Source organism: Nycticebus coucang, chromosome 20 (assembly GCF_027406575.1).
Source record: "Nycticebus coucang isolate mNycCou1 chromosome 20, mNycCou1.pri, whole genome shotgun sequence".
NCBI lineage: Eukaryota > Metazoa > Chordata > Mammalia > Primates > Lorisidae > Nycticebus > Nycticebus coucang.
Window position 1 is genome coordinate 56,091,847 of NC_069799.1, and position 10,744 is coordinate 56,102,590.

Sequence of the window (10,744 nt, forward strand, 5' to 3'; positions counted from 1 at the left end):
TATTGTCTCCATTTTATAAATGAGAAATTGGAGCTTAAAAGAGGCTAAGAAACGTGCCCAGGGTTGAATAGTTATGGGTGTCAGAGCCATGTTCCAAATTCAGATTATACCTATATCCAAAGCGTGTGTGCTGAATCAATATTTTAATCCCTCTTTAGCTTTCTTCATGTTGATATTGTTTGAAAAAAAATCCCCAATTTTAAATTTTAGAATTTTACCATCATAACATTGAGATTTTCCTTTTTTAACTGCCATTTTTTTTATAAGTTCCAAATTTTAACTTTTCTGCAGTAAGGAAGGATTACTCAAGCTTACACTATATATTTTTGTATAGTCTACTGGGTTTATTTTAAAGCTGAATTAACTTTGGACATATCCTCTATGTTGTATTCTCCTGAGTTCTTTTTAAAATGAGCATTTAATGTGATAAATTGTTAAGTTTTCTGGGCTTTTAAGGGTGTCTGTATGCCCCTGTGTGTGATATTTAGTAAAATACCATTATATTATTATCCTATTCTTTGTCTTTTGAGACTCTCAAAGACATTGAAAATCCTTACCTCAGCTATTACAGTGTGTTCTTTGGAAGCTAACACCACCATCTAATGTGGAAACGCAAGCAGTCAAAAATTAAGACAATTGAAGACTTGCTTAAGTCAATTGTTAGTGAAGTTAACAGCGGGTACCCGTGTGCAGACAACCAACACCCCAAGCATGGTATCATTTATTAAAAGCTTGTACTATGCCAAGCACTGTGCAAAACACTTGTTTTATCATGAATCCTTGCAAGACTGCAATGTAGCTATCCATCTAATTTTCACAGATGAGAAAATGACTCGGAAAGATTAAATTGCTTTCAACTGAGAATATCAAAAAGCCCCATCTACCTTGCTTAACCTGTTTGGAATTCTTGGCTTAGGGATCTAGAACTCCGAGGTTAGGGCAGCTTCCCCACCCCTGGGCTCTTGGCTTCATTTCCCTGGGACTGTCTTAGCCCAGTTTCTCTTTGTGTTGACTTCATCCCAGGCTGGCTGTTGAACAAAGGGAGCACATGTGGGTCTCATACTTGCACATCTGTATATAACTAGAGAAGGGAGGGCCACTTCTCAAATATCACAGAAGAAAAAGAACTTTCCTCCAAGCCCTGCAAACCTTTCCTTGTTTCTTGGTGGTTCAAATTGGTCCCATGCCTATTTTTTTTTTTTTTTTTGAGACAGAGTCTCACTCTGTGGCCCCAGGCTAGAGTGCTCTGGCATCATAGCTCACAGCAACCTCCAGTTCCTGGGTTCAAGTGATCCTTTTGCCTCAGCCACCCATGTAATTGGGACTACAAGTACTCACCACAATGCCCAGTTAACTTTTTAGAAACAGGGTCTTGCTTTTGCTCAGACTGATCTAGAACTCAAGCAGTGCACCCACCTTGGCCTCCCAGAGTGCTAGGATTACAGGCATGAGCCACCATAACTGGCCTCCCATGCCTACTCTTAAACTAACATTGGCAAAGGGAGCGTGGATGCAACTTCCATATTTATTCTTATCCCTGTGACATTCGGGCTCCAAATGGGACAAATGTATACTGAAAAAAATCAGAGTTCTGTTGGGAAGAAAAAAGGGAGGCATAGATAATATTGGATGGGCACCTAACCACATTTGCCACAAGTAATTTCCCCCATGTACTAAGTGATTGAACTACAGTTGGAGTTCAAGTATTTCTGACTCCAAATTTCCTGGTCTTCCTCTCAAAGCCCTGAAGCTTCTTAGCCTGCCATCCTGCTGATGGCTGAGAAAATATGCTGTGAGCAACATCTAGGTTTTCTTTCCATGAAAGTGGTTACTAGATGCAAAATGCATTCATTCTAGAAACAATTCTTACACGAATGATACCTTTACAAAATTCCTTTTGGGCACTGATCCGTTCTCTGTATTAAATCAAAATGTAGTATGTAGTATTCGATATTCTTATTTGTCTTTCTCATAAGACAATAACCTGATTAGTTTTTCATCAAATGCATGAAATGAAATGTTTGCTCATGTGTGAAGTCTTACAAATAGCTATTAAGATGGTAGACTTTCTGGGCCTACTGATCTTTGAGTAAATGTAGTAATATTCTGACAACTTTCTCTAAAGAGCCCAATGCTAACAGCTTCTCAGAATTGTAGCCATTTTGTTAGATATTCACCCAAGTTACTCTTCTAAGAACTCCTTATGTATGATCAGCACCATTCGAGTCACAGGGGAATGCATTTTGCATCAATCGGCAGCTTATTGAAAGTTTATTCTTTGTTTATTGCAGCTCAGTTCGCAATTGCCAAGATATGGAAGCAACTCAAGGGCCCATCAAGCCATGAATGCATTAAGAAACTGTGGTATATGTGTATCATGAAGTACTATTCAGCCATAAGAGTTGAAACACATTCTTCTTAGTAAAGTATCACAAAATATACGCAATGTACTCAATACTAATATGAAATCAATATACCATAAACAACTACTTGCCCACACTAAAGAAAAACAGAAGCATAGTCCAGCAAGGGGGAGGGAAAGAGGGAGGGGAGAAGGGAGGATGATTGGCGGGATCTCACCTAATGTGTACAATGTGTGGGTGTTCAGCACGCCCTCTGGGTGAAGAGCTCAACTACACTTTGGACTTTATCTTAGACATGAACACAATGTAACTAAACATTTGTACCCTCATATTAATCTGAAATTTAAAAAAAACTTAAGGAACCTTAAAAAAGGATAGTTTATTCTTAATAGGGTAATTGTATATCCTGGTTTGCTCAAATGATCCTAATTTAGACCTTTCATTCTCAGAATTGTCCCTTTCAAATGACAATTATGTAGTCACCCAGGTTCTTTGAAATTAGAATTTTGTAAACAGGATTAGGTAGGCTATATACCATATAACTTAGTCAAAAGTTCAAGTTTTAAAAGCTCTTAGCCAGAGATGTAATATTTCTACTCTCCCTGAGATTCAGGGGAACAGTGGTACCTGGTTCATCTAGGGAATTGCCTGGATTTTGAATGCTGTATGTCTCCACCGTCAATGGGATTTGTTTTCTGAATGGGAAGCCTTCTGTTTAAGCAGAAAATTATCTGATCAGTTTCAGTACTTTCCTGGTCCATTCTAGTACTAGCTTCCATGTGAGGCCATGAATATATTTAATCTCCCTTGTTCTTTTCCTTCATGCTAAGAAATGTACCAGCCTTACAGACTCTTTTCATAGATTATTATGTTCAGTGTTTTAAAGGCAAAAACAACCCATCACATAGCTATTTTAACGTATTTATGGTCAGCTTGTCAAAATATTTCTAGGTGGAATTGAAGTGAGACATTGAAGTTGCTAGAGTAATTAATTATAGCTCTCATGAGGACTAGACAAATAATCTACTGTGTGAAAAATGGAACCGGTTTTAATTAGAACTCAAGTATCCTCCCACTCAAGAGAAGGTGCCAATGCTTATTTTCTCTGTTGATAAAACATTTCTCTGACTTCCGTGACACAGTGATAATAGTAAGTAGGCTTCATTGCCTGTATATGCAAAAAACAATTATTAACATTTTGACTTAAGGAAACATTTCTTTGCTTCCTGTTTTTTACCTGTCTTTTCTGTTGGAGAAGCTACTACAAACTCCACAGTTTCTAAATAAATTTTAATGTCTGCTCAATGTTCCCAATCTATTCAGTTTCATTTAATAAATAGCTTTGGATATGTAATTCCTTTCATGATTAAACGGAGTACGCCTGTAGTAGCCTGTTTTACAACATTCGCATTTATAACCACTGAATACCATTGAGCCCTGATGACCATTTAATAAAGATGGCGGCCATACATCTTTTCTTCTCACAGTAAGTATCTTGTAAAGACTCAGTGGCTTGTAACTTCCCAAAACCAAAACACTGATCAGGCATGAATCACTTTTAAGATTTTTATTAAGCTGGTACTAAGTTTTCTTGAATTATTATTGCATTGAATTCTTTGTCACTGGTATGCCTTGTTCCATAGATAAGAAAATTGAGAATTCAAAACAGCAAGTAACTTCATGTGGATTATATAGCTGATAAGTGGAAGATTAGAGAAACTACATTTTTTTAGCTATTTATTTTGAAAAATTACAAATTACCCAATTTTTTGTGATAATAGCATCATACCTTCCCCATATACCTCTTTGCATGGAATCACCACTTGATTTGAGGGTAAACAGGTGAGATCATGATCCATTACCCTAAATTGGCAAGTAATTTTCCAAGTACAAGATCATTCTCTTATACGTGTATAACCACCATGTAATTACTACATAGTGATGAATTTCAGAAAACAAGCTTCCTTTTTCAATGAACATGCTAGATGTAGTCTCCTCAGTGTAGGTGGAGAACAAGAGCCTTGCTTACCTACATAGCCCTTGAGTCAGTTGTTTGGTCCCTGAGAATAATTTTTCTAGTGTTTTTGCTGTTCCCTGGCATATTTGTAGTCAGCCAGTGAGTGCTATTTTGAGTTGTCAGGAAATGCAGTCTGACAACACTTCAAAAACTTATTATTATAACTCATTTTTTTAGCTAGCTTTTAAACAGCCTATATGGCTTCTAGATGCAAATTAGGAAACCAAGTGAGAGATGGAAGTCCACGGATTTTCTCTTTCAAAAATTCATGCAATAAATTTACTGCAGTGAAGTGAACAAAACAGAATCCTTCAGTCTTCAAAAGTCTATGATTCCTTCCGCATCCCTTTTGAAATGTTCAGTAGTTAATTTTGTTACAGATCTGTGGGTGTCATTATTAACCACTTGTAGGGTTTATGATCGCTCTTACTTCTCTGCACTTCAGCAGAAGGGTGAGCCCAGCTTTTAACACACCTTCAAGTAGAGAGCTCTGCAACCTCCCTACTACATGTATTCTAAGGATGTTTTTCTTTCTTTTGCATAACAAATGCTGGACCAAGTGAATTCTGACCTTTATGACTTCATAAAATTTCCTGGTCATTGAGCAGTACCTGTGGCTCAGTGAGTAAGGCACTGGCCCCATATACCAAGGGTGGTGGGTTCGAACGTGGCCCCCGGCCAAACTACAACAACAACAACAACAAAAATTCCTGGTCCAGCCTTGCACCTACAAGCATTTTGTGAGTGCTCAACACACGCGCTATTACAAAGCAAGACACAAACAAAACAGCTCCTCACTTATCCCATCACAAGTGACAAGCTTGACTTTTCATTCGGGTTCCTCAATAGATATGCAGCAAAGGGGTTCGCATAATATTAGACGTTTGGAGGTCTGACTTGTCAATCTCTGAGACACGGGGGGATTGCAAAGCACCCTTGGTTAATAAAGAGCAGAATGAAATGGCACTTCTGACACTAAACATAACATCTGTCTTTCCCCAGACACTTCATGGAAGCAGATTTTGGAGGAGAAAATTATATCGCTTTTATTTTATTTTTCATATGTTTATGGTCTGAAAGCTTAAGCTGTCATATTCCTTAAGTTTCCCATGTTTCAAGTGTGTATCAGATGCGCTGAAATGATGGGCTTAATTCTTTCTCCCTGCTGGGAACTGCGCCTGCATAGCCCTCAGCCTGGTCTCAGAAGAGGTGTCAGAGACGCCTGTTCTTATTGGTTTCCTGTCCTCATCTCTAAAGTTCTTGCCTTTATTCTCCCAAATCATCGAACCAGTGGAGATAACTTTGTACAAGATGGGGTGGGTTGAAGAAGGGAGAGGACATTTTAGAAGCAGAATGGCTCTTGGAATGATTTTAGATACAGCTAATTATTTCTTCAAGTTGCCTTAAAAACTTTTGGAGGACAGATGCTCCTCAATTTACTATGGGCTCACATCCTGATAAAGTTGGAAAATTTTAAGCCAAACCATCCTAAGTCGGGGACCATCTGTAGTTGGAATTGAGCTGTAAATATATATATTTTGTCTTCAACATTAAATAATCTCAGAGCTCACATTAGTCCAAACTTGAATAAGTGCACAATAAGAACTATGAAAGAGAACATACTGTGTTTTACTGTTAAATTTGTCTCAGTGTGAGATATATGATGTTGTTTTTTGCCAAATAACAATACAGAACTCAACTCCTAGGATTTCATGATAAAGAAATTGGAGAAAGTTGCCATTTTCTGTCAAATAACATTTCCCTTCATTTCCTTGAAGCTTGGCTTCTGAAATGTATTGAGGTTTCTCAAATGTGATTGATAGAAAACTTACTTTAGGGCGGCACCTGTGGCTCAAGGAGTAGGGCGCTGGTCCCATATGCTGGAGGTGGCAGGTTCAAACCCAGCCCCAGCCAAAAACCACAAAAAAAAAAAAAAAGAAAACTTACTTTAAAATCTAGCATATGCTTTTATATGAAAATTAATGTTCTGTATTAATTCTCCAAGTATTAGTAGAATGTCTATTATGTGCTAATTGCTATGAGATATAAATGTGAAATAGTTTGCTCTTAGGAAGCTCAGATTCTAGGTGGAAGGCTAATATGTTAAAGAATTACAATACAGTATACTGCAGTGATGTAATAGAGAAATGCCCAGAGGGCTGTGGAAACACAGAAGTCGTCCCCCTAATGATGTCTGGTTCCCAGTTGATAGATGAAGGCTTTGCCATCCAATTAAAGGCAGATGCCCAAGAATAGACAGAAATTATAGACTCTTGCCAAATTTAATTGTTATCGCTTTAATACTTGGCAGCATAGTTGTTATTAGTCTTTTAAAAAAAATTGATTTTAATCCTTCACAAAGACAGTCTCTGGCATAAGTATTGCTTTATAAAATTTCTTCGTCCTCTCTCTCTGACCCTGTTTCCTCATCTGTTACGTGAAAATAGATATGAAGGTTGTGCAATTCACAACTGCAGGAGCTACAATTTATATAGACCAATGTATGTGAGTGGCGCCCCCTGCAGTTAGGCAGCTGTTATTAACAGCGCATACTCATAGGGCTGTGGGGAAAGATGGCATGATCCATGCAAAGTGGTAAGCACAGGGGTCAGCAGAGAAGGACTCAGTGTGATTATTATTATCACTATCATTATTATTATTACTATTATCTCTTACACATTTCTCTTACATCCTTTAAAAATATGGAACAGAGATGTGTCAGTGAGAAAATCCTAATAGCTGATGATGTGCAAATATAAACTCCTGTGAAAGTCATTGTTATAGATTTAAAGACAATTCTCGAGTGGCACCTGTGGCTCAGTGGGTAGGGCGCTGGCCCTGTATACCGAGGGTGGCGGGTTCAAACCTGGCCCTGGCCAAACTGCAAAAAATAAATAGCCGGGAATTGTGGTGGGTGCCTGTAGTCCCAGCTACTAGGGAGGCTGAGGCAAGAGAATTGCCTAAGCCCAAGAGCTGGAGGTTGCCGTGAGCTGTGATGCTACAGCACTCTACCAAGGGCAACAAAGTGAGACTGTCTCTAAAAAAATAAAATAAAGAGAACCCTCTGCAATTATATTTAACATTGCATTTAATCAACACTGCATTATAAATTACCATATACTTTTTTCTTTTGAAATATATAAATGATTGTCTTTTAATTTTTATTTCTAAGTAGAGGAATTTTTAGTAGGTACCCTGAATTTTCCCTACATTATTTTTGTACCAGTGTAATGCAGCTTCCCGCAGGTTTTAGAAATCTATACTTGGATGAAGTTTTTTTTTATTTATTTATTTTTTTTTTTTGTAGAGACAGAGTTTCACTTTATCGCCCTCAGTAGAGTGCCATAGCGTCACACAGCTCACAGCAACCTCCAACTCCTGGGCCTAGGTGATTCTCCTGCCTCAGCCTCCCGAGTAGCTGGGACTACAGGCACCCGCCACAGCGCCCAGCTATTTTTTTTGTTGTTGCAGTTTGGCCGGGGCCAGGTTTGAACCCGCCACCCTCAGTATATGGGGCCAGCACCCTGCTCACTGTGCCGCCCGGATGAAGTTATTTTTTAAAATAAGTTAATAGGAACTGGTTTTGAACACATATTAGAATGGTGGAATTTTTTAAATGACAATATTTAAGAGAGGCAAAATGAATGCATTTGTGCTTGTTTTTAAAGTATAAATCAAGTTTATTTATTTATTTATTTATTTATCTATTGAGACAGCTTCTTGTTTCTGTCGCCTAGATTAGAGGGCAGTGGCATCATCATAGCTCACAGGAACCTCAAACCCGTGAGCTCAAGCAATCCTCCTGCCTCAGCGTCCTGAGTAGCTGGGACTATGCCACCCGTCATGACGCCCCGCTAGTTTTTCTTTATTTTGGACTAGGAGGAAATGCATGCACATGGTATAGAATTCAATTGTAAGACTATCTGCAATCGGAAGGCTTTCTTCAGCACCATCCCCTAGTTTCCCAGGTCCCCTCCCAGACACTGTGTGTGTGTTGTTTCATTCTTTTTTTTTTTTTTATTGTTAAATCAGAGCTGTGTACGTTTGTGCAATCAAGGGGTACGATGTGCTGGTTTCATATACAATCTGAGATATTCTCATCAAACTGTTCAACGTAGCCTTCCTGGCATTTTCTTAGTTATTGTATGCAGGCGTTTGTATTCTGCCTTTAGTAGGTTTTGCCTGTCCCCATTCTAAGATGCGCCGTAGGTGTGGCCCCACCCATTACCCCCCCTCCACCCTGACTTCCCCCCTCTCTTCCCCTCTGTTGTTTCATTCTTATGTATCTCATGCTAATTTCTGTATATACAAATTTAGACTTTTTTCTTTCTTTACACAGACGTTAGCATTTACCACTGTGCCATTTTTTTATTATCATATTAGAAATGATCAGATCAATGCATATAGAACTCCCTCATTCTTTTTAAAGGATGCATATTAGTCCCATAATTGATTGAACTGGTTTTTATTGATAAAAATCATCCTGCAGTCAAGAGCCTTTGTGTATTTCTCATTTTGCACTTGTGCAAGTATTCCTAGATACAGATATCTAGGAATGAGAGTTCTACATCAAAAAATAAATGCAGTTTTTATTTTACAGAATATAGCTAGCTTGCTTTCTTTTCATTATTTGCCTACTGTATCTTTAATTTTTCTGTGTTCTTTATTTGAGCTATATCTCTTATGTCTGAATTTTTTGTTTTGTCATCTAATCTGAGGATTTTTTTTAACAGATGCTTTTAACCCATTCATCTTTGTCATTATGACATGTTAGACATAATCTTGAACACTTATTTTATCTTTTATTTATAGTTGTAATATTTGGGTTGGGTTTTTTTTTAGCTTTTTATTGAATCAATTACTTGCATAACTTTTTCCTTCTAATGTTCTTTGAAACTTATAAATTTATGTCTGTCTTTCTAATGATTACCCTTAAGATTGTAATGACCATTTTAAAATGTTATTCTCAACATCTGGAACAATGCTGCCCAATAGAACTTTCTGTGATGCTGGTAATGTTCTACACCAGTGTAATCCAATATGGTAGCCACTAGCCACAGAGGACCTAAAATATTACTGTGACATAGAAACTGAATTTCTTACCTGTTTAGTTTTAATGGTCACGGTGGTAATGGCTACTGGACAGCTCACATCTACAGTTACTCTTTTTCCTGTACAAGACAAGCACATTAGCCTGCTTTCTCAACATTTCCCATATAGAAACATATCACTGAGATTTTTATTCCAGAATACCTTCTTTTGCATTCTGCATCAAAAATTATCTATCCTTAAGTTTTGTTGTTTCCTTTTGTTGCATATCCCTTTTAGATTCATTTTTGTCAGAGTCCTCTGATTGTTCTTTCAGGAAGTAGCTATATAGGATAAGACTTGGTTCCTTGCTTCTTCATCACTTTTTGCCCATACTCCTAAGTGGTAGTTTGAATAGGATTACTAGATTTAGAATTCCGTTTCCATTACAACTTTGAAGATACAATTTTAATGTGTTCTGGTATCCAGTTGAGAAGTCTGATGACAGTCCAATTCTTAGTCCTTTTCTCAGGCAATCTATTTTTAAGTTTGGTTTCTTTCTGAGTAGTTTTAAGGTCTTCTATGTATCCTTGCCATTCTAGAAGGAGATAAAGTCTTCCTTTATCCCTGGGTTATTATATGTCTTTTACTTCTTTGATTATGTTTCTTCCAGATAGATCCAGGATTCCAACATACAACAAGAAAGTAGAGAAGGGAACAGAGACTGGTAGCTTTTCTATTTCTTGTAGAAAGGGGGTCTTGCTCTTGCTCAGGCTAGTCTTGAACTCCTGGCCTCAAGCAATCTTCCCACTCCCAGGCTGCTAGGATTGCAGACATTAGCCACTGCACCTTGCCAAATCAAGTATGGTTAAGATATACCAGTAAATATTCTTTGTGCTTAAATACTTAAAGAAGTGTAAAGATGCATTTGATTCATTATTGATTATTTCCTTAGAACTCTATACTTCTTGTTGATGTCTTAGTATTTATGTTTCATATAATAATGTTATGCTAGACATATTTTTGTGCTTTTAGTGATGTAAAATAAGCTCTAAGACACAGTATTTGCCTAGTAGATTTCTTCGGGTATTTGAAGCCTTTGACTACGTGGAATTACTCTTATTCTTTTGCTATTTGCATTCATTTTATCAGAAAGTTTCAGGAAAAAATGTCAGAAAATAATATCCAAAAGTCCAATGAGTTAAAAATATTAACTATGTAATTTAGAGTCAGGACAACTAGCAGATTCACACATCTTAAAAGGCAAAATTATTCAAACAATGTTTATTTCTAACTTTTCTAAAGTCAATAATAGGTGTTTCTGATTGGTGGGTTG